Consider the following 23,798-nt stretch of genomic DNA (forward strand, 5'->3'; position numbering starts at 1 on the left):
ACTCTGATGTCCTTCTTGTCTGCATCATTTTAGCAACTCTCTGATACAATTTTTAAAAGTAGCTACCTGTATCCTTTTAGAAAAAACTGAATATTACTTCCCTGAAAAATTTATCTTGCAGAAGTATGTCATATGCTATCCTTATTCTAATGACTTCTTGTACATATTTAATCAAATAGTTCAACAAAGGATAAAGCTATCATTTTGAAACAGGAATTTTCCAAGTCCCAACTACTGTGTATTCTGTATAGCCTCTTTTAGACAACAAAACTGAGGTTATAAGTTTCCTTCCCACCACTCAACATGACAGCAATAAAATGTGACCATCAAAAGTACTGACTTCTACAATTCATTGTGACATGTTTCTCTGCTACTGCCGCAGCTGTTCAAATCAACCATGATACTTAGAATTGGATTTCTGCCTACAACCATTTGTTTATGGAAACAATATTTATTAAGCAAAACTGATTTGCTTAACAATTATAGCATTGTTTGTGGTGCTGCTTATATGATGGTGAACAAATCTCTTGCTTTCATGGAGCTTACATTCCAATGAGTGGAGAAAGACAATATCCAAGTGAATAAATTAATTAGAGTTTTATAGTTACTCATATGAAGAAGGAAATAAAAGAGAGCTCGAGAATGACTAGGTTAAATGGCGATGGTCAAAGAGTAGAAACAAGTAAACAAACAAAAGTTTAGGTTACTGTATCAATGTCAGTTTCCTGGTTTTAATAATGTCCTATGGTTATGTAAGATGTTACCACTGAGGGAAATTGTGTGACAGGTGCATAGAATTATCTGCTGTTCTTGCAACTTCTCCTACATTAATAAATTACACATTGCGCCAAAGCCTACAAAGGAATGGAAGAGAGGACAGTGAGAGAATTTGGAGACTTGATAGTATTTGGGCAGAGATAAGAGAATAATCTTCCTGTGGAATAGCATTCCAGGCAGAGGGAAAAGCCCTAACACTTTGGCATGCACAAGGAATTGATAGAAGATCCATTTGGCTGGGGCACAATCAAAGGAGAATTGGACAAGGAGATAAGTTGATGAGGCAGGAAAGGCACTAGGGTATTTTTTTTTTTTGGCCAGGCAAAGTTAGACAGTGAGAGAGAGAGACAGAGAGAGAGTTATAGACAGTGAGAGAGAGACAGAGAGAAAGGTCTTCCTTCCATTGGTTCACTCCCCCAAATGGCTGCTATGGCCAGCACGTAGTGCTGATCTGAAGCCAGGAGCCAGGTGCTTCCTCCCAGTCGCCCATGAGGGTGCAGGGACCCAAGCACCTGGGCCATCTTCCACTGCCCTCCTGGGCCACAGCAGAGAGCTGGACTGGAAGAGGAGCAACCAGGACAGAACCCAGCACCCCAACCGGCACTAGAACCCGGGGTGCTGCCACCGCAGGCGGAGGATTAGCCAAGAGAGACACAGCGCCAGCCACTAGGGTGTTTTTTGTGGCTTTGTATAAGGTGGAGGTTTCTTTTTAATTTTAAGTCTCAAATCTAGTACATGGTGACTTTTTCTAAGCTGAACTAAATACCTTGACTATTACTGACCGTCTAAATTATGCATTCATGATCATGCACTCTCTCCCATGCTACTCACACTTTAACAAGCATACTCATCACCTAGGGATCTTTGTAGGCTACAGCTTCTGATTTAAGGTCTGCAGTGGTATCTCAGATTCTAGGTTTTCAGCAACTTCCTGGGTGATATTGATGCTGCTGTTCCTTACATCAGACTTTGAATATCAAGATTGTGGTCTGTCATAAGAACTTTGGAGTTTATGACAACTTCAATGAGAAACCATGGAAGGACTTGAAGAAAAAGACATAACCCGGTTTGTTTCGTTCTGTGCCTTATTTCTCCATGAGGCTCGCTGTGTTATAGTTCAGGCTGTTCTCAGGCTCCTCCAGCATAATTAGAAGGCTGTTTCAAGTTTCTAGGTCACCTTGCAGGTATTGTTTTTGCTTTGTTTTCTTTCCCATGTGCTCTCTTTGGGGCTTAGCATCAGATGGTTAGCTTCCTTTGCTAAGTCAGCTAGATTCAGGTCAGTGATCTTCAAATGGTTTTGCTCCTATAATTCCTAAAAGGTTTTGAAAAACAGTATAGCCCCTCACTCATTGACATCACTCATTTTCATTATACGTTTAAATCATTACAAAGGATACAATTTCCTAGATTACTATAACTATTGAAAAATTTTTAAAACAAACTTTAACAAAACTCTTAAATTTATTCAATGTAATTTAATCATTAGATTGATGTTCACTAGCTTTCACTTAAAAATACTAATGGGCAAGATTTTCTTTAATCATTTCAAATTTTATACCACTTCTTTTTCTTTCATAGGATGTATTCCTAATATAATACATAACACTTAGTTGATCACCTGCCTTTTTATTGGCAATAAAATATGTAAATAAGTATGAATTTCTTATGACTATAAAACTTTAATAGTTAATTTTTTATTCTGAACTGAATTTTAATCATAACTATAAGTGAGAGTCACTCGACTATTTTGTATAAATGTTGTTAAAAATCATTAAGCAAGGAACAAAATATACTGGAACTGTGTCTTTGTTATTGAGAAAAAGATTTTTTCTCAATTATTTGGTGTATCTATGAATCAGTCTTACTGACAGAGAACTGATTACTCCTGATGTAGGCTCTGAAAAATGTTAGCAAAATAAAGAGACAGGGGTAAAAGCAGATTTATTACACCAATATTAATTCTTTGAACCTCTTCAGTTACATGCTAAAAATTATATTATGACCTATTATTAAAAATTATTGTTTTTGGTTAGATTTTATAAAACTAAAAATTATAAAAGCAATCAAAGACCTTTTGTTGCAAAATGATTTATCAGCTGGTCCTTTATTCCAAATGGAATTTTCTAAAATTTAGAGGAGGAACTTTGTTTAATTCATTGTACTAAAAGGTCATCAAAGAAGGAGGTAGCTTTCTCTGAAGGGAGGAGAGAACTTCCACTTTGATTATGACCTTGTCTAAATATGATCAGAGTTGGCGAACTCAAAAGGCTTCTATAGCCTTGGCAACTCATCACAAGAGCCTAGGGTGATTACTGACGCCATAAACAAGAGTGTCAATTTGTTAAGTCAACAATAGGAGTCACTGTGCACTTACTCCCATGTAGGATCTCTGTCCTTAATGTGCTGTACATTGTGAATTAATGCTATAACTAGTACTCAAACAGTACTTTACACTTTGTGTTTCTATGTGGGTGCAAACTGTTGAAATCTTTACTTAATACATACTAAACTGATCTTCTGTATATAAAGATAATTGAAAATGAATCTTGATGTGAATGGAATCAGAAAGGGAGCCAGAGATGGGAGGGTTGCGGGTGGGAGGGAAGTTATGAGGGGGAAGCCATTGTAATTCTTAAGCTGTACTTTGGAAATTTATATTCATTAAATAAAAGTTAAAAAAATAAATTTGACTATCACTTAAATTCTTTTTTATGAAATATAACTGACAAGTAATAAAACTACTTATATTTTTAAAAAAAGAGAATTAGGAAATTTGAAATTTTTTTCATACAGTATATTAGATAAAATGTTTTCTTTTTTTAAAAAAAAAGATTTTATTTATTTATTTGAGAGGTAGAATTACAAACAGTGAGAGGGAGAGAGAGAGAGAGAGAGAGGTCTTCCTTCTGTTGGTTCACTCCCCAAGTGGCCGCAATGGCCCAAGCTGCACTGATCCGAAGCCAGAAGCCAGGAGCTTCTTCCTGATCTCCCAAGTGGGTGCAGGGGCCAAAACACTTGGGCCATCCTCCACTGCTTTCCCAGGCCACAGCAGAGAGCTGGACTGGAAGCGGGACAACCAGGACTAGAACCGGTACCCATATGGGATGCCAGCGCCCTCAGGTGAAGGAGTAACCTAGTACGCCACAGCGCTGGCCCCAAAATGTTTTCTTACATCATAAGATTTAACCATGGTTTTGTTCAACCAGAGCTACAAGTTAAGCTTATTTATGAAAATTGAACCGAATTAGCCAATTCAGGCTTCCTTGTTAGACCAGTAAGCCAAAACAGACTTTTTCTGTGGGGAAAAAAAAAAAACTGATGCTAATTTTCAATTCAAATAAATATGCTAGTAAATATTTTTACAGGTAATACACTGAAAAATCAACTGTGAAAGTAAATCCCTTGAGAGCAAAATCATGGCGTCTAGTACGATTTTCATTTTCATAATGAGCTAGAAACCCACTAATAGATTTTATGCTATCTTTTTATTATGTATTTTACAATAATGTGATGTAATGGTGAGCCAAAATTGTATTTATATGATAAAAAAGCATGTCTTATTTTGTTGTTGTTACTGTTGGTCTTGTTTTTTTTTATGGCCTCAGGAAAGCAGAACTTAAGTGGAGGTTTAATGCAAGTGCTTGACCAGAAAGCAAGAGTGAAAAGGAAGGGAAGGAAATGGAACACATACAGATTTGGCTACACCAGTTCCTTGATTGCTTGGTGTAAGAAATGTGTCTCAGAACCCCCCATCTAGGGGAAAAAGCTGGGATCATTTTCCTTTGGCCCCATCCAGGCAGGTGGTGAGGACAAATTCTTTGCTGTGTGGTTCCTCCAGATTCCATTTCACCTCCCCAGACCCCTTGATCCATTAAAACAATGGATCCAGGGACTGGCGTTGTGGCGTAGTGGGTTAAAGCCCTGGCCTGAAACACTGGCATTCCACATGTGCACCAGTTCTAGTCCCAGCTGTTCCTCTTCCAATCCAACTCTCTGCTAAGTCCTGGGAAAGCAGTGGAAGATGGCCCAAGTCCTTGGGCCCCTGACTCCATGTGGGAGGCCCAGAAGGAGCTCCTGGCTCCTGACTTCGGATTGGCACAGCTCCGGCCCTTGCGGCCATCTGGGGAGTGAACCAGTGGATGGAAGACCTTTCTCTGTCGCTACTTCTCTCTGTAACTGTCTTTCAAATAAATTTTAAAAATCTTAAAAAAAAAAAAACAATGGATCCCAAGCAAATTATGAAATAAGAAGTTCAACAGACCCCACCTCTCCAAGAAAACAACAACCTAAAGACTGAAAATTATAAAAATCAATCATCCAAAGTCTCTGGAAATTATACTAACAACATACAAGACAGCTTCAAAAAGTTCATAGAAAATGCTTATTATTAAAAAAGAAGAAAAAACTATAGATTTAAAGTTTTTGCACCAAAATACACCGATCTTTTTATTTTACATTTCCACACACTTTTTGAAGTGCCCTTGCATGGCAAAAGAAGAAACATTCATTCTCCAAATTGGGGAGAAGCTGGGAGATTTGAGCCACAATTTGCTCTAACACAGCCCCTCTAGAGCCACATGATGGAATCTTGGCCCCAGGAACCAGCGACCACAGAGAACAGGATTCTTCTCCCCACCCTTGCTTCTGATCTGCCATAGGCAGCTGGTGGTTCTCATTTTTCCCCACCCCCTGTTACTGCAGCCCTAACCCTCTGCTTCCAAGTCCAGAAACCCAACCTCAGCTACAGCTAGGACAGCCTGTCTCTCCTCTCTGTAACTCTGCCTTTCAAATGAAGAAGAAAAAAGTCTTTAAAAATAAATAAATAAAAAATAAAGGAAAACAACTACAAATAAGAGAACCCATTGTGGTATGGCAGTTGAGACACCACTTGGGATATTCACAACCCATATTGGAGTGCCTGGGTTAAGTACTAGATGCTTTGCTTCTGATCCAGTTTCCAGCTATTGCACACCCTGGAGACAGCAGATGATGGCTCAAGTAGTTGTGTCCCTGCCACCCATGTAGAAGAGCTCGATGGAGTTCCAGCTTCCTGGCTTCATCCCAGCCCCAGCTGTTTGTGGGCATGCGGGGAGTGAACCAGCAGTTGAAAGATGTCTCTCTCTGCCTTTTTTTTTTTTTTTTTTTGACAGGCAGAGTTGACAGAGAGAGACACAGAGAGAGAAAGTCTTCCGTTTTCCATTGGTTCACCCCTCAAATGGCCGCTACGGCCGGCGTGCTGCGCTGATTCGAAGCCAGGAGCCAGGTGCTTCTCCTGGTCTCCCATGCGGGTGCAGGGCCCAAGCACTTGGGCCATTCTCCACTGCTTTCCCAGGCCACAGCAGAGAGCTGGACTGGAAGAGGAGCAGCCGGGACAGAATCTGGCGCCCCAACTGAGACTAGAACCAGGGATGCCGGTGCTGCAGGCAGAGGATTAACCAAGTGAGCCGCAGTGCCGGCCTCTCTCTGCCTTTCAAACAAATAAAAACAAAATAAAATTTTATTTTTAAAGATTTATTTATTTATTTGAAAGTCAGAGGTACACAGAAGGAGAGGCAGAGAGAGAGAGAGAGAGAGAGAGAAGAGAGAGGGAAGAGAGCGGTCTTCCATCTGCTGGTTCACTCTCTAGATGGCTGCAATGGCCAGAGCTGCACCAATCTGAAGCCAGAAGCCAGGAGCTTTTTCTGGGTCTCCCACGTGGGTGTAGGGGCCCAAGGGATTGGCCATCTTCCACTGCTTTCCCAGGCCATAGCAGAGAGCTGGATCAGAAGGGAGCAGCCAAGTCTCAAACTGGCACCCATATGGAATGCTGGCACTGCAGGCAGCGGCTTTACCCACTATGCCACAGCTCCCGCCCCTAAAATAACATTTTAAAATGAGAATAAGTGTAAAAAATAAGAGATAACTCAAGAATGAGCTGTACCACCTTCTAGCTTAAATCAGGGTGTTTGAGAAAGAACAATCAGCTAGGCGCAGGTATTGTGATACAGGAGGTTAAGGCACTACATTCTATATTGGAGTGCCTAGGATCAAGTCCTATCTGCACTTTAAATCCAGCTTCCTGCTTCATGGGTGTCCTGGGAGACAGCAGGCAATGACTCAAGTACGTAGGTCCCTGTCACTCACATGGGAAATCGGATTGAGCACCTAGCTCCTGGTTTGGCCTGATTCAGCCCTGGCTGTTGTGACTATCTGGGGAGTGAACCAGTGAATGAAAGATATCTCTCTCTCTCTGCGCCCTTCTGTCTATCTCTGCCTTTTGAATAAAAATTAAATAAATTAAAATTTAAATAAGTACTAAAGATGAAGAATTTAGGAGAGAGCTTATCTAGTCCAAGAACCTATAGCATTGCTTCTATTTTTGATGAGTTAACAAATACGCAAACTAAAATTATAAATTCTCTACATTTGACTTAATTTTCCATCATTTCAACTAATCAGAATCAAGTTGTCTTGAGTTACAGGAAAGGTGCCCAACCTTTTCTCTCTATAAATGGCACAGGAAGAATATATTTCAGCTAGTACACATGTTCCTAATTTTATTATTCTGGGACTACATTTTTTTCTCAGTTCCAATCATGTTTAAATGTTGAACCTTTGAATTATTGCTAAAACATTTCAGCAATAGATAACAATTCTCAACAGCAGGTTTCATGGTGCATACTACATAATGTCAAAATTACACAGCAAATTGCCAGCATCTTCATTAGAACAAAATATTGTAATTTGCTTATTTGTTACCATACACAGGGAAATAATCCTCTAATGTACACTTTTCTCAAACTCTAATCATATTTTCCTTACCATAAACTCTCACTGCAATAACCTGTAATTGAATTATTGCCCCAGTCAAGTAGCTATCATGGGCAGTCCACTGTCACTTTTCCCCCAAAACTATAATAGTAAATCTTACAGAAACCAAGAAATTAGACCATGAGTCATCTCAGTTTATATAAACTAATTGTGTCCTAGCAGCCCACACAAACATTGGTCACAGACTAAACTCAGGCTGTGCCTGTGTCTGAAAATGCCTTGAGAGACCCTCTTTTTTTGAGTTAAGAAATGTCAGACTTGAGAAAATCTGAAAAAAGCAAAACTTTAAACGTATGGATATGTAAATATGGAGTTGCTACAGACTCCATATCATTTTGATTTTGTGAAAGGGCATATTTTTAATACTTGTGAAAAGAAAGCTAGAAGGGTGATCCTGACCAGGGTAAAAGTGAAGAAATAGAATCAGGTATAAGGTTCCTCATGGAAGAACAGATACAGACACAGGTCGTGTTTTAATATGGTCTGCATTTTACAATCATAAACCTGCTACAAGAATGAGTCTTCCCTTCAATAGTAAGGATATGTCAAGACTTTTGAAAAGCAAGCAGCTCTATCACTTTTTTCTTGGGTGGATTTTAAATTCAGTCCTTGACCTAGTTGAGGATATTGAATACGGGTTTCAGGAAAAAGATAAGCATTGTACTGAATGACCTCCAAGGCTCCTTGTAACTCTAACACCCAACAATCTCCCCTTTCCTCTCTGAATTTCAGCTGGTGTGATACTGCTCTATGTTCCAATGAGAAAACAAACTACAAAATGACTCAATACCACCTTTTTTTGATTGAGATAATACATACTCTTAAAACTAAGATTCTCTAGACAGCAACAAAATGTTTACTAAAGCAATAATAATATACATAAGTGTGAGATAAGATTGGTGAATTGTTTTTCAATCCTAAGAACACCTGGAGAAAATCCTTTTTCCAACAATCCACTCCTGTCCAAGCATGGTTTATTCTTATCAAAGAAAACATAACTTTCATGACTCTTGTCTTGTTTCTGTATTCTCACTAGCATTTCTAAAAGTTAAGATGATTGTAGTGCTGGCATACCATATGGGTACGGGCTCATCCCATATGAATCCTGGCTGCTCCACTTCCAATCCAGCTCTGTGCTGTGGCCTGGGAAAGCAGTGGAAGAAGGCCCAAGTCCTTGGGCCCCTGAACCCATGGGGGAGACCCGGAATACAGCCCTGGCTCCTGGCTTCAGATCGGACCAGCTCTGGCCATTGCAGCCATCTGGGGAGTGATCCAGCAGATGAATGGAAGACTTCTCTCTCTTTCTTTCTCTTTCTCTCTGCCTCTGCCTCTCTGTAATTCTGCCTTTCAAATAAAATAAACAAATCTTAAAAAAAAAAGAAAAAAGAAAAACGGAACAATCCTACATCATCTGGTCCTTTTTAAATGGAACTATGAGTTGTGTAGAAAATTTCCATCTGGGGGCAGGTATTTGGCCTGGTAGTTAAGACACTGGTTAGGCCACCCATGTCTCACATTCTGCTTGGTCCAGTTGTGGCCATTGCAGGCATCTGGGGGCATAAACCAGAAGACAGACGGGAACTCTGTGTGGCCTGTCTCTGTCTCTCTACCTCTCCAGCAGATCAAAGGAAAAAAAAAAAAAAAAGGCCAGGAGACAAACTGAGATCCCAAGATGACCTCAGGATCAGGTCCCTTTCCCAGGGATGTTCAAAGGGTTTATAAATGGGTGCTTCAAAAAGTTCATGAAAAATGAAATTTAGATGTTTATTGTGGTGCAAAAACTTTTGCAATTCATGAAGTCCTCAAAAGCTTCATGGAAAATGAGAGTTATGAAAGAAACTGTGCACAGATCTGAACATTTTTTGCATCAAAAAAACTTTATCTTTTAATTCCACTTTTTCAAGAGCTTTTTGAAGTTTCATGCATTTGAGTGTGTCTGTGTATCATTTCCCTGCATTCACACAGGGATTGCACAGAAGCGGAAATTCTGACAATGACAATGACCTAGAACTTCCTTCTTCTGTCTTGTCCTTCCTTTCACCTGCCTTTACCCTTACCCTCTTGACATGAACAGCTCACCCTGCCTGGGAAGACGCTTTAAACTTTAGAGGGAATCTTATTTTTTAACTTTTATTTAATAAATATAAATTTCCAAAGTACAGCTTATGGATTACAGTGGCTTTTTCACCCCATAACTTCCCTCCCACCTGCAACCCTCCAATCTCCCGCTCCCTCTCCCATTCCATTCACATAAAGATTCATTTTCAATTATCTTTATATACAGAAGATCAATTTAGCATATATTAAGTAAAGATTTCAACAGTTTGCACCCACACAGAAACACAAAGTGTAAAGTACTGTTTGAGTACTAGTTATAGCATTAATTCACATTGTACAGCACATTAAGGACAGAGATCCTACATGGGGAGTAAGTGCACAGTGACTCCTGTTGTTGACTTAACAATAGACACTCTTGTTTTTGTTGTCAGTAATCACCCTAGGCTCTTGTCATGAGTTGCCAAGGCTATGGAAGCCTTTTGAGTTTGACGACTCTGATCATATTTAGACAAGGTCATAGTCAAAGTGGAAGTTCTCTCCTCCCTTCAGAGAAAGGTACCCCCTTCTTTCATGGCCCTGTTCTTTCTACTGGGATCTCACTCACAGAGATCTTTCATTTAGGTTTTTTTTTTTGTTTGTTTGTTTGTTTGTTTGTTTTTGCCAGAATGTCTTGGCTTTCCATGCCTAAAATACTCTTATGGGCTCTTCAGCCAAATCCAAATGCCTTAAAGGCTGAATCTGAGGCCAGAGTGCTGTTTAAGACATCTGCCATTCTGAGTCTGCTGTGTATCCCGCTTCCCATGTTGGATTATTCTCTCCTTTTTAATTCTATCAGTTAGTATTAGCAGACACTTGTCTCGTTTATGTGATCCCTCTGACTCTTAATCCTATCATTATGATTTTGCAATTCATGAAGTCCTCAAAAGCTTCATTATGAACTGAAACTGATCAATTTGACTAGTGAGATGGCATTGGTACATGCTACCTTGATGGGATTGAATTGGAATCCCCTGGCATGTTTCTAATTCTATCGTTTGGGGCAAGTCTGATTGAGCATGTGCCAAACTGTACATCTCCTCTAGAGGGAATCTTATTAAAACCATTTCTGCACAAAACTTTGTTTAGCTGCAGATATATTGAACTACATTTCCAGCTTCTCACTGTTAACCTCTTTGTCTTTCTGTCCTGCATTCACTGGGACTATTGTAAGCTTTTCCTCCATGCCAGTCATTTATTTTACAGCTTTGTCTATAATGTGCATTATTCTTAATTTATTTCTTGACATTTGCTTCATTTTGTGTAACAATAGTATATAAGTAATATTGTATACTTGTCAGGACATCATAGTGAAAAATGTCATCTCCATTATTGATGAGGCGAAGTTTGACCTATTGGTTATGATTGTGTCCCCCAGATGTCTCCATTATGAAAGTACAGCTTTAGTCCCTTCTTTGTAATTAATAAATCACCTGTAGGGTGATAATTGGAGACCGTATGAATAGCCCGCTCCCCCAGTAACTTTTTAACCATTGGCTTTAGCCTCCATTAGTGAGTCTCACCTGCCTCAGCTGATGGTTGCAAAACCATGTCTTTTTTTTTTAAGGGGGAGGGGGCTATTTTTTTAAGGTTTATTTATTTACCTGAAAGTCAGAGTTACAAAAAGAAGGAGAGGCAGAGAGCGATTCACTTCCCAATTGGCTGCAATGGCCGGAGCTGTGCCGATCTGAAGCCAGGAGCCAGGATCTTCCTTTGGGTCACCCACATGGTTGCAGGGAACCAAGGACTTGGGCCATCTTCTACTGCTTTCCCAGGCCATAGCAGAGAGCTATATTGGAAGTGGAGCAGCCATGACTCAAACCGACACCCATATGGGATGCCAGCACTGCAGGCAGTGGCTTTACCCACTAAGCCACAATGTCGGCCCCAATAGTCTTTTTTTTTTAAACGATTTGTTTATTTGAAAGGCAGGGTGACAGAAAGAGGGAGAGAGGTAGGGAGGGACAGAGGGAGGAAGAGAGAAAGAGATTGATCTTCCATCTCCTGGTTCACTTCCCTAAATAGCCACAATATCAAAGTCTGGACCAGGCCAAAGCCAGGAGCCAAGAACAACATCTGGATCTCCCATGTAGATGCAAGGGACCAAGTACTTGGGCCAACTTCCAGTGCATTCCTGGATGCATTAGAAGGGAACTGGATTAGAAGCAAAGCAGTGGGGACCCAAACCAGCACTCGGATAAGAGATGCCATTGTTGCAGGTAATGGCTAAACCTGCAAGCCCACAGCACCAATCTCTATCAAGACTTATTTATCATTTTTACTGTATCTACTAGCTCATATCCTTTTTTGTAGGCAAAGGTTTTTCCTTTCTCCACTCCCCCCATTTTTTTTTAAAAAGAACACTGTAAACTTATAGCTTTTTATTCAATGTGCTATAATTTATTTACAAAATTATTCACCATGACATTCAAATTGTCTCAAGATTAGCCAGTGGAAACTCCTCCAAACTAGCCCCTGTGAGCTCTGGAGCACTTTCATGCTTTTTTTGCTGTATAACTGGGTTCCAGGCTCTTCTTTACTTTATATGTTCCAGAACTGGAATCAACCATTTATCCCAAGACCTGTTTCCTTTTAATGAAGACTGGTGTTTTGAAAATCAAAATCTAGGACCTAGATGTGCTCATTTTACTGTGTTGAATTATGGGATCCGAGACCTTTCCCAATTAACCCACAAAAGCAGTCACAGATGCAAGGGCAAGAGGATTTATTGTTTTATTGCCGGCTGGCTGGGGCTCCCACGGACACATACAACATAGTGCAGTGCGGGGGTGAGAAGCCCCGCCTCTCTCCTTCTCGGCATTGTTATACACTTAAGTAAACAAATACATTTGTCATTACGCACGTATGCTAGTTCTTTATTCTTTATATGTCAGTTACCTAAATTTGAGCATTTTATTGGCACATCTCAGCAGTCGGGGACTACGCATCTCAGAAGGAAGTGGTCACACAAGGAAGTAGGAGACCATTAATTTTAGGAAGTATTTACTAGGTTTCGTTTTCTAAGAATTGGACCTTCCCATCTTCCTGGAGTTTGTGAAGCCTATCATGGAGGTGCAACTATTTCCCCTCCCCTTTTCTTATGCTGGACATCCGGCATTAAGTCATTGGGCAAGCATTGCAGTACAGAAGCAAAAAGCAATTGATACTCAGCATCCGCTAGTTCTATATATATATATACATATATATATATACACACATATATATATATTTTCATTTCAACAACTGGAATATAACCATGCCAGTGACTAGAAACAGAAAATAAACATACTTCTACGTCATTACTTCACCCTGATAGTTGTGCCTACTGTACCACAACTTCAGTGACCAGTGAGAAAAGACACTGGATGTGTTCTGCTCCAGTCATTTTCCTTGGTTTTCTTCCTTAGGGGATGCTCTCCACTGGGCATTAAGTTGTGATGCAAACATTTTCACACCTTGTATGCACTTCCATATGTCCATCCACATGCCTCTATCCCATGGAGGCCTCTGTCATTGATGTAATTGTCCTTTAATGCTGTCAAGGACATCTGTGAATGAGACTACCCTGCAGCTGCCCTCCATCTCACCTTCTACCAACACTGAACGACTCCATCCATAAGCCAGAAAAAGGACTTTTTCCTCCTGCTTTGTCAGAGTATGGGATCCTGCTGCAACAGTTGTGGGCGCTGCGGGAATCTGCACGTGCAAGCTAATCATGCCCAATTCTAGTGTGCCACTTCTGTCTTACGAGCGACTGTTGCTGGCTTGCTCAATTTGGTCAGTTTTCAAGTTTGAGTTTGGTTCAGTGCTTAAGAAAAGTAATTCCAGATGCACAGTCTGACCTGATACATAAGGTTATGCTGCAGATGGCATGGCATTGTTCCAGAACCCTCTAGGGCTCCCACTCTGTGATTTTCTTCCTGGGTCTTGCTATGAACTCCATACAGCAACCTTTTCCACTACTGATATTCCCACACCATTGGATCTGCAGTTCAGGTGGTCTCAGTGGCAGAGCTGTCTGCACGGTGACTTGGACTTGCTGTGGGGCCCTTCTTGCTCTGGTCTATGTTGAAAACGGATAGCATTTACCACTCAGTAGATGGAGTGAGAAGTACCCCTAGATATGCTACCTCCAGAATCCACAATCTACCAACTGAGAGGAAGAATGTCCAAGACGCAATGATTTACCTTTTACTTTAGAGGGGATGTCCCAACACAACTCTCATCACGGAGACTTAAACCATTTTACCCATGTAGATGGCTTCTGAAACTCCACAGAGTTTATCTGCCACCCTTTGGGACACACATGTCTCCTTAAGGCCTCAGAGTGCCAGTCACTTCCCATGTAGGCAGTTTTTTCAACACAATGCAGTCAATGTAATGGATTAATGTGATGTTCTGTGGGATAGTATCTACATGAGCCAGATCTCTGTGAACTATTTTGTAACAGAGGATGGGAAAGTTATGAGAGTTCTGGGGCAAAGCTGTTCCGACAGATCCTGACTCGAACCGGAAGGAATATTCACTAACCTGATGGCAATCTACCATATATATTAAACCGTATTACTCTTCTCTGGAAAAGATGTCACATCTGGTGTGGTGGCTGTGATCAGGGACCTAGCTGCTTAAGCTGGTGGCTTAATTAAGTCATCCCCTAGGATCCATCCAATTTCTGCATGTGCTGAACTGGTGAGTTAAATGTGTGGGGATCACCACCACTGCATCCTTTGGATTCCTAAAGGCAGCACTAATTTCTTCTGGTCTTGGGAAGCAATTCTGTGTTTTATATCTATTATCTTAGCAAGAGATAATGTTTTTATTTCTGCTTGGTCACCACCACTCTTATTCCACAGACCAAGAAGTCCATATGAATGTCATGCTAACTGTGAAGTATATCAGTTCCACTTCTGGGAATGGAGAAAGGATCGCTGAGTGTGAATATGGACTGAGAGAAACCAGTGTAAGCCTGGTCTTGATCAGGTGCCCTAATATGTTCTTCTTCTAACATAGGACCATGATGATGCTTCACCTCTCCAGAAATCAGTGTCAGCCTAGCCCAGTCACTTAACATGTCTGGACATTTCCTTTCTTACTGCATTGTTACCCAAATAAATGGCAATAAGTTTCTTTAGGGAAGTATTTGGGAAACTGTCACATTTACTAGCCATGGTGCTGCAGGGTCTTTCTTCTTACGTACATAGTATACATAATATATAATACATGCCACATATAATAAATATAACATTGGTAACACACACACATATATATGCCCACATGTCAACATTTCAAGGTCAATTGCACAAGCTTTCCCTAACAGAGCACTGACCTCACTATAACAACCCTGACAATATAGTATCTTAGCTTTCTTTGAAATGCATCCACTCACATTATTAACTCCTGAACTTGGCCCCCAATGTTCTTGTAAACAAAATGCTTTTTGATCTCTAAAGGCCTTTTGAATTGTCTGTCACTAGCTTTCTGCACGGCATCAATGGCACTTGACAACAGCCTCCCAAAATAAGGGGATTTCAAAAAGTTCATGGAAAAGTAGAACTAAAATTTTTTGTACAAAAATTTTTTGAAATCTGTGTGCAGTTTCATTCAAAATATGCATTTTCCACAAAATTTTTGAAGCCACCTCATACTGTTATCCTTAGAGCTACTATTTCCTCCATGTCTCTAAGACAGGAGATACGGAGCACCCTTTAGTGTGTCTCCTTTCACTGGTGCACCCATCCAACTCATCCCCCGTGATCACCATCTAGTGTGGGGGCTGCCTGGGCTCCACCTTCCACCACGGAGGGGGACCTTATTGCCAGCCAAGTGGGTAATATTGTCAAGTCCTTCAGAAGCCGATACTGAGATGGAGTTTGGGGTGCAAAATTAAGAGATTAACACCTGGAAAGAAAAGGAAGTGGAAATAGGATATAGGGAAAGGAAGAAGACAACTGTGATGCAAATAATACCCCAGCCTTGTCCAACCTGGCAGAGATGTCTGGAATATCATCCAACAGCATCATCTTGCACTGGGCCATATGCCACTCCCTTGCTCAGTCACAGGATGTGATTGCTACTGTGAGTGATGACTTTGAATGAGGCAGTTTGCTGCTGAAGGGGCCCTAAAAGATGTGACAGCCACAGGCTGTCTGGTGTCTGCGTTCCCCATGGTCACGCACTGGGTGCTTCCTTGAAAGAGGACCTGGGTGGAACATTTCAGCACCACCTTGTTTTAATTTTATTTTGGGGGTTATTTTTAAAACTTACAGAATCTGGAGGGATCTGGAGGGAGAGAGGGTGGGAACTATCACTATGTTCCTAAATCTGGAAATATGAAATACATGAAACTTAAAAAAACTTACAGAATCTAAAGTCAAAATGATGTAAAAAAAAAAAAAAAGCCTGGATAGTCAAGGAAGTTTCATTTCCATCATCATCCTTACACTTCACAGAAAACCATTTTATTAGTTACCACTTTTCATTTCTGCATTAATTTTCATTTTTACGAAAATAAGCACACACACACAGACACACACACACACTCCCTCCAAGCTCAAGCCCAAGCCAGGCTGGCAAACTGGAAACTTAAGCAGCAAACTTAATGCTGCTGTCTGAAGGCAGCATTTCTCCTTTTCTGGGAAACCTGATTTTTGTTCTTAAAGCCCTCCAGCCAGCTGGATGAGGTGCACTCACATTATAAATGGTAATATACTTAAAGTCAGCTGATTGTAGATGTGAATCACATATATCTTCAAAATACAGTTTTCAGACTACTAGATTGCATGAGTTGGTACCACAGCCTAACCAGGCTGACATATAAACTAACCATCACACTCTCCAAATTTGCTCTTGAACTTCCTGTTTCCTCTGCCTAAAATCTGTACTCTCTGATCCTAGAACAAATAACTTCCTGTTATCATTCAGCTCTGTATTTTTAAACATTTGTTGAATTCAACACTGAATCCACCAACTCATTTTGTTTTGTTTTATTTTATTTTCTAGAAAGTGAGATAGAGCTCCCATCTACTGATTCACTCTCCCAAATGCCCGCAATCACCAAAACTGGGCCAGGGCTGAAACCAGGAGCCAGGAACTCAATCCAGATCTCCCATCAGTTGGCAGGAATCCAATGACTTGAACCACCACCTCTACTTCCCAGGGAACAAGTGCCCTGCAACTGGGACAAACCCTGGCGCTGAGACTGGTGTTTGCAGACGCCCCCTGGTGGCATGGAAGTGCTAAACTCACGAAGTCTTTTCTGAGATCTGCCTTCTCAACCTTGCAGGCTCTTTGAAGAAGAAATCTCAGGGTTTTCCTTCCTGTCTTCTGGGCTTAGTGTACTTCCAGGAGGTTTTGAATCTAACTGCTCTTCCTTATGGCAGTATCTTCTTTCCTAGACAGCATGTTTGTTCCATTAGGCTGTAACAACCCACATTGGGTTGCTTCTGAGCAAATTCGGAGCTGGTGTTAAAGAAGAACAGGGACTTGATGGTTTCACTGCTGACCTGGCACCTACAAAAGCACTGGTTGCATCAGGGGATATTAATTTGTTCTTTTTGATATTTTAATTAATTTTTTATTTGACAGGTAGAGTTAGACAGTGAGAGAGAGAGAGGGGGAGAGAAAGGTCTTTCTTCCATTGGTTCACCCCCCAAATGGCCACTATGGCTGAAGCTACACTGATCCAAAGCCAGGAACCAGGTGCCTCCTCCTGGTCTCCCATGTGAGTACAGGAGCCCAGGCACCTGGGCCATCCTCCACTGCACTCCCAGGCCACAGCAGAGAGCTGGACTGGAAGAGGAGCAACTGGGACTAGAATCCGGTACCCATATGGGATGCTGGTGCCGCAGGCAGAGGATTAACCAGGTGAGCCACAGCGCCGGCCCCCTTTTAATTAATTTTTAAAACATTTCATTACCTGTAGGAGGGAGGAGATTCATTGATTCTGCTTTCTTCCTTCACTTTATCCCTGTATTACCTCAGTAGACAGAAAATATAATTAAGTCTTAGTAAGAATTAGAATCACTTTTATACAAAAACAAAAAATATTTTTAAACTCTTATGGCACACCATAAATTAATCTATCATAGTGCATAGAGTAATAATTTATGCACAATTCTTATAACACCTAGAAGATGTGCTGTGTTACATGATTAAGGCATAGGCTTTAGAGTCAGAACAACTATTCCTTTTGCTTTGTTTTGTTTTGAAAGGCAGAGTCAGAGAGAGAGAGAGATTGAAATTTTCATCCACTGGTTTACTCCCCAGATGGCCACAATGGCTAGAGCTGTGTTGTTCTGAAGCCAGGAGCCAGGAGAATTTTCTGGGTCTCCCACGCAGATACAGGGGCCTAAGGACTTGGGCCATCCTCTGCTACTTTGGCAGGTGCGTTAGCAGGGAGCTAGATCAGAAGTGGAGCAGTGGCTGGTGCTGTGGTGTAGCAGGTAAGGCTGCCACCTGGAGTGCCGGTTCAAGTCCAGGCTGTTCTACTTCTGATTCAGCTCTCTGCTGTGGCCTGGGAAAGCAATGAAGGATGGTCCAGGTCCTTGGGCCCCTACATCTGCATGGGAGACCTGGAGGAAGCTCCTGGCTCCTGGCTTCGGATCAGCAAAGCTCCAGCCAAAGCTGCCAACTGGGGAGTGAACCAGCAGATGGAAGACTTCTCTCTCTCTCTCTCTCTCTCTCTGCCTCCTTTTTGTCTCTGTGTGTAATTCTGACTTTCAAATAAATAAATAAATCTTAAAAAAAAAAAAAGAAGAAGTGGAGCAGCCGGGACTTAATACTATGGTATGCTGGCATCGCAGACAGCAGCTTAACCCACTGTGCCACAGTGCCGGGCATGAGACTGACTATTTCTAACTTTGCCATCTTAAAGGTGTGTGATTTGAGGGCTCATTACTAATCTCTCTAAGGCTCAGGATCATGTTGGAAACAATGTCTTAGCTACAGGGTTATTTTAATGATTGCTTTTATGATAAGATCTTTGCATAGAAAAGAGGGTACTCACTTTTTGTGTGTGTGCCATAGATTCCTTTGATAATTTGAGTTTGTCAATTACTTCTCAGAATATTTTGAAAAATATAAAATATGAGAATTTCAGAGGAAATATATTAAACTAGTTGTCAGCAAAGATTTCAAAAACAAATTTATAATATATGTGCTCCTTTATTAACACATCAAACGGCGAAAAATAGTGGCAAGTCTAACATCTATTGTAGCTTTCTGCAGCACAGTATGCATTCTACTGTAATTTTAAAGTAATGATGAGTGCAGACATTGTTTTAAGCTATCTACAGCAACTGTAATGCAATAGGAAGTATCTGTGGGGCGGCGCTGTGGCATTGCGGGTAAAGCCATCGCCTACAGTGCCAGCATCCCATATGGGCGCCACTTCGAGTCCCAGCTGCTCCACTTCTGATCCAGCTCTCTGCTATGGCCGGGGAAAGCAGTAGAAGATGGCCCAAGTCCTTGGGCCCCTGCACCCACGTGGGAGACCTGAAAGAAGCTCCTGGCTCCTGGCTACATATCTGCACAGCTCCAGCCATTGTGGCCATACGGGGAGTGAACCAGTTGAATAGAAGACCTTTCTCTCCCTCTCTCTCTCTCTCTGCCTCTCCTTTCTCTGTGTAACTCTGACTTTCAAGTAAATAAGTAAATCTTTAAAAAAATAAAAGAAAGTGTCTGTGATTTCTATTGGTTGGTAACAAGTTCATATGCATAGCTAGTACTTCTGTGACTTGTTACCTGCATTAATAATCAAATAAATCAATAAGCTTTCAGTTGAAGGTAGTAAAAAAAGGAACTTTTTTTCCCACCCAAGTTTATGAACTCCATATAAAGAATCTATTTGTAGAAGTAATTTTTATTATGATCTTGTATTTCAGATTTCCAGGTCCCTCTCCAGATTTTTTTTTTTTTCATTCTATTTGAAAGGTAGAGTGACAGAGATAGAGACACAAATGTTAGCAACAGCCAGGGCTGGGGCAGGCTGAAGCCAGGAGTCTAGAACTCCAATAGGGTACTTTGAACATGGGATGCAGGCATCTCAAGTAGTGTTTTAACCACTATGCCAAATGCCTACCCCTATGATTATATTTTAGAAGTCTATGAGGTGTGGGGCCGGCACCGTGGCACAGTAGGTTAATCCTCCACCTGCTGCACTGGCATCCCATATGGGCGCTGGTTCTAGTCCCGGCTGCTCCACTTCCAGTCCAGCTCTCTGCTATGGCCTGGGAAAGCAGTAGTAGATGGCCCAAGTCTTTGGGCCCCTGCACCCACATGGGAGACTGGGAAGAAGCTCTTGGCCCCTGGCTTTGGATTGGTGCAGCTCCAGCCGTTGTGGCCATTTGGGGAGTGAACCAATGGAAGGAAGACCTTTCTCTCTGTCTCTCCCTCTCACTGTCTGTAACTCTACTTGTCAAATGAATAAATAAAATCTTTTAAAAAAAAGTGTATGAGGTGCCTTATTGCACCTGATGCTTTGCCTAACAGCTTAATATGACAGTTACATAGATTCATTCCCTGCTTTCCTGGAATTGGGAAAATGAGACATCGAACTGACAGGAAGCATTAAATCAATGCATGATTCAATACGTTGTAAAGCCAAAGACAAATCTGAAGAGGGTGGAGCAAGAGAAGCAGATGTAAGAACTGTGGAGGAGTGCTTCTCATTTGCATTGGGCAGGGTTTAAGGAAGCAGCAAGGGGCAAGAACAAGGCAGCCCGTGCTTATCTCGGAGCAGAGCGATTTCCTTTCCCTGCCAAAACGAACTGACTGCTACTGGCAGATAGGACTGGGAGCATGCAAAAGCATTAATCGCCCGCTGCCCTTTCCTAACCCATGTGGCCAAGATGCTCTGTGACTTGTGCACTGGAGCCATTTGGGAAGAGAACAGGAAGCCCGGGCTGCTGTCCTCCAGCGAAGGGTGCACCCACTGAGTGCCCTGTCTCAGGATGGTACCAGCGTTCTCGTCATTTCCTTCAGATTTCCCTTCACATCTTCCCTCAGCACAAGATGCTTTCCATCTTTTCTAGAAGCCATTGATTCATTCATTGTGTGCCTGCTACCTACTTGCCTGGCAGTATTTCCAGGCAATGGGGATTCAGCAAAGACACTGGGTGGTGGCCAATAGGGGAATGAGAGGCATGAAAAAGATAGCAAGCTGGAGAAAAATGGTCATCTAGTGAAAACCAAAAGGATATTGTGCCTTTCAACTGCTTAGCGAACATTAGCGAGCTTTTGCTAAGCACACGGAACTTGTGATCCTGTTTTCCCACAACTGAGTCTTGATGCTGTGCCAGAATCCCTGGTGCTGCTCTCAAGCTGATCCAAAGGTTGGACGATTCAGATCTGAACTACACGTGGTTGTCACCTTCTGAGTTCAGCTGCTCAGCACTGGCAATCCTGGCATAGCTGATATTCAGCTGGTCTTGATACAACAACCAAAGTTTGTTAGAAATACTGAATTTTGTTGGTAAGAGTTGGTACTTATCTGTTGCCTCTTGCATGCCCCTGAGCCTTTCTGTGACCTTCTGTGAGGTTCTTAGGATCTCCCTACAATCAGCAACCAAGGGATGAATGCCTGATCTGGGAGGTAGACTAAAGACCCATCCATGCATTGTGGCTGGGCTGCCTTTCAAGTGACCTACGTATATGCCGTATTCATTATTAAACAGGCTTAATAACTAAAGAGTCAGCCAATGGAGGTCACAAGTGCAAAGACAGGCAAAGCCCAAAGATGTGCTGCTGAAAGAATAGCAATGACAGCATGAACTGCCTTCTTTGGGTCAGAGAAAAAAAACATTGAGAGGACCTCGGGAATAGTTAGAGATTCTCATATTTTCAAAGCTAGCAATTTAGCTTCTCATTGCTGGACTGTTTGTGATGTCCAGGTGGTACATTTGTAATCTCTTGCTGTTATTTGGAATGGGTGCTCTGAGTGGTGATGGGGAAGCTCACTCTGGACTGAGATTGGCTCATGCCTGATTTTGGCCTTGCCCTTGTCTGCCTCCAGGTATTCTGGTTTTCCAGTTTATAGTGGATCTGTCTATAGTACACAGCAAGCTATGTCTTTTTCAGTCTTGCTCATCTGTTTCCTTTTTCATTCTTTTAAGAAGTTATGTTATGGGGCCCGTGCTGTGGCACAGCAGGTTAAAGCCCCAGCCTGCAGTGCCTGCATACCATATAGGTGCCAGTTCAATTCCTGGCTGCTCCATTTCTGATCCATCTCTCTGCTATGGCCTGGGGAAGCAGTAGAGGATGGCTGAAGTCCTTGGGACCCTGCACCCATGTGGGAGACCCAGCAGAAGCTCCTGGCTCCTGGCTTCGGATTGGCTCAACTCTGACTGCTGCAGCCATAATAAATCTTTTAAAAAAAGAAGTTATGTTATTTGAATGTTAATATTTTAATTTAATTTTTAAAGATGAACAGACACATAGCATTAAAAGATCAATAATGAAAATAGCAGGTTCATTCTCCTCATCCTTCATTCTGTTTCCCATGGCACCTGATCTTATGTCTTAGCCATGCCATCTGGTATTTATGTCTACTTTTGCAAGTACTGTGCATAACCAGCTACTTCCTCAGCTTGTACATTTTTTTATTTGAAAGATAGAGTTAGACAGTGAGAGAAAGAGACAGAGAGAAAGGTCTTCCTTCTGTTGGTTCACCCCCAAAATGGCTGCTACGGCCAGAGCTACCCCGATCCGAAGCCAGGAGCCAGGTGCTCCCTCCTGGTCTCCCATGCAGGTGCAGGGGCCCAAGCACTGGGGCCATCCTCCACTGACTTCCCGGGCCACAGCAGAGAGCTGGACTGGAAGAGGAGCAACTGGAACTAAAACCCGGCACCCATATGGGATGCTGGCACCACAGGCGAAGGATTAACCAAGTGAGCCAAAAGTGAGCCAAAGTGAGTACTTTCAAACATTATCTATGGGCTTCTGGCTGTGGAAGATGAGAATTAACTCATGCCCTTGGCTCCAATCCTTTCTCATCCTTATCTCACCCCTCACGAACCCTATCTCATCTAATGCAATATAGTTACAGCATCATTTTTGAGAGCATTTTATTATGGGGAACATGCCCACAGAAAAGATACGTAATGAGCCCTCATGTACCCATTTCCCAGCCACAATGACTGTGAACCTATGGCTAATCTAGCCCCATTTATATTCTGGCCCCGCCCCTTCCCCCACCAGCTCATACTATTTTGAAGCAAATCCAGACATCTGGTTTTTATGCTAATTTCTTACTAGATTAAGTGTTTGTTTTATTCTGTGTGATATTTACAACTGAGCTATGTAGTAGACTGTGATTACATTTCATTTCTTATATAATTTTGATGAGGGATAGGCAGGGGGTCATGGAATAAGAGCTGGAAGATTTCCCATAGTTTCTAACTCTAGACTTGAATCCTAATTCCACAACTTTTATGTCAGTTCAGCAACTCACTTTCCTGTGACGCAATGAGTCTCCTCCAGCATGAAGAGGATGCCATGAAAAGAATGTGTTTACTCTGAGTGCCACATAGAGAAGCCATGACACCTTCCCAGAGGACATCATGCAGTGCATTGAACCCGGCCTAGACCCCACCTCCTTTGTATATTCAGTGAGGGGACCATACCCTGTACAATAAGGGAGACCACTGAACTGGGCTGGGAGCAACAGCCTGCATGCATGTCTGAGTGTGTGCTCCCTCCTCTCTCTTTAAATAAGTCCTGCTCCCATTCTTGCACTTCATCTATGTCTCTGCTTTGAATTGTTAGCTCACACAGGGAAGAATCTGGAACACAACTCAAGGGACCCTAGTCCTATACAACTGTTTATTTCCCCTATGGTAATAATTAATTAATTTCTCATCTTACCCACATAGGTTTACATGTGTGTATTTCCCCTACTCATGGAGCTCCTGGACCTGAGCCCTCCTTCCCCTCACCCCACTGTGAGCTGGTGACTGTCCAAGGACTTGGGCCACCTTCTACTGCTTTCCTAGGCCACAGCAGAGAGCTGGATCGGAAGTAGAGCACCCAGGTCTCGAACTGGCGCCCATATGGATGTAATACTTGCCCAAGTAACTTCCTAAAAAGTTATGAAATGCAAACATTTTTTGCGATCTTGCAGT

Source organism: Lepus europaeus, chromosome 8 (assembly GCF_033115175.1).
Source record: "Lepus europaeus isolate LE1 chromosome 8, mLepTim1.pri, whole genome shotgun sequence".
Lineage (NCBI taxonomy): Eukaryota > Metazoa > Chordata > Mammalia > Lagomorpha > Leporidae > Lepus > Lepus europaeus.